Here is a 1,701-nt window from a genome sequence, read left to right on the forward strand (position 1 = left end):
GAATGCCAATGCATATCTCCAACACTTCCTAGAGTAATGCAACACCATCATCATGGAGGGTGTTGCACCAGAGGTAATTAGACTCCACTTGTTCCCATTCTTCCTCTATGGGAGGGTGAAGCAGTGGTTCTACTAGGACTGGGAGGTTGTTAATACATGGAACAAGTGTTCCACGGTGTTCCTTGCAAAGTTCTTCACGATGGGCAAAACCAACGCCCTTCGTGGAAGAATTTCCAACTTCTAGCAGACAACATCATAATCCATCCTAGAAGCGTGGGAGAGGCTACAAGAATACATCCTTGCCTGCCCACACCATGGAATGGAAAACTGGTTGTGTCGGTGCAAAAAGTGACCAACAAGTAAATATTTGTAGTTTTGTTGTACGTTGTGATCGGATGTGGCCTAGCACTCAATGACACAAGATTTATACTAGTTCCGACAATGTGCCCTACGTCCAGTTTTAGTCAGTCGGTGACTTTATTCTTGAACCCAGGTGCTCAAAGTTTGCTGTGGGGTTACAAATGAGTAGGAATAAGAAGGGGGTATCAAAGGCCCGGTCGGACTCTAAATCGAAGGGCCAAGAGTGATGGGGACTCTAACATGCGCTAAGTATTAGAGCATATGCTCTGTGTAGCTTTATAATTCTAGAGCTATTAAGCTATTTAGGTTCTCGGGTCCTTGGGTGCTCGAATCAACTAACTTCTCTTTTTTGGGGAGAGCTAGAGAGCCAGAGTTAGAATAGCTAGAGAGCCAGAATGTATCCAGATCCCTTTTTAGGAGAGAACTCATCCCCTTTTATAGTCAAAGGGGATGGGTTCTTACAAGTCAGAGAAAGAAAGAGAATGTATACGTGTGCTACCTAGTCTTGTTACCCACGTTGTCGGGTACGAGATGGTCATCGGTGCCCATAATACTGTTCATGTCTAGATGCATGTGGCAGGCTCCATTGTGTTCACCTAGTATGGTAAATATCAGCGCCTACAATACTATTTGGGTTCTAACACGCCTAGAAGGTTGTATAGTGCCTTTCTGGCATGGCCTGGTGGCACCGTCCTGTAGGTGTGTAGGGTATGGTAGGGTACGGTCCTCGGTATTATGATTTGACTTGAGCATCTTACCTTAACTGCTCCGCCTGATCCCCAGGCCCTCACCGAGCGGGCATCCCTGGTCGGTCGTTCTTACTCGGCCTCGACCATGTTGGTCGGGGAAGAGCTACAAGAACAGGTCCGGCGTATCCCTGATCGAAAAAGGAGGTCAGAGTCAAACTATGTCCCCACCTAGGCCAGGCCTTCCAAATAGGGACTAGATCATTCTCCTGGCCTATCATCATGTATCTAGGATGGCCCAGGAGGCACGTGTTGTTGCTACACCACCTACTGCCCGGGAGGAGCTGGAGATCCGCTTGGCTTCAACGCAGGGGTAACCGATCTTGCGGATTCCTCCTGAGACATGCTAGTCAATTTGACCCTACAATTGACAAGGAGAGAAAGTTTATCAGTAATTTAAGGTGGAGCATGCCGGTCTTTGCCCAGACAGTTCCATGTGTGCCGCTTCGGGAGCACCCAGACGAGAAAATCGACTAAATAGCCGATACGCACAGAAATCGGTTGTTATGGACAGTAAAGTTTATGGATCACGTTTTTATGTTGATAAGTATAATGCCCACAGACGTAAATGAGATCATCGGCTAGGTGGATATTA

General features: G+C 47.1%; 1 non-coding gene across 1 annotated transcript; it reads right to left on the reverse strand.

Annotated features, from left to right (window-relative positions):
• Positions 1-214: 214 nt before the first annotated feature.
• LOC136519217 (small nucleolar RNA R71) lies at positions 215-321 on the reverse strand. Its single transcript, XR_010774776.1, has one exon. It is a non-coding gene; the product is annotated as a small nucleolar RNA R71 (small nucleolar RNA).
• Positions 322-1,701: the final 1,380 nt, after the last annotated feature.

Source organism: Miscanthus floridulus, chromosome 17 (genome assembly GCF_019320115.1).
Source record: "Miscanthus floridulus cultivar M001 chromosome 17, ASM1932011v1, whole genome shotgun sequence".
In the NCBI taxonomy this organism is placed as follows: Eukaryota; Viridiplantae; Streptophyta; class Magnoliopsida; order Poales; family Poaceae; genus Miscanthus; species Miscanthus floridulus.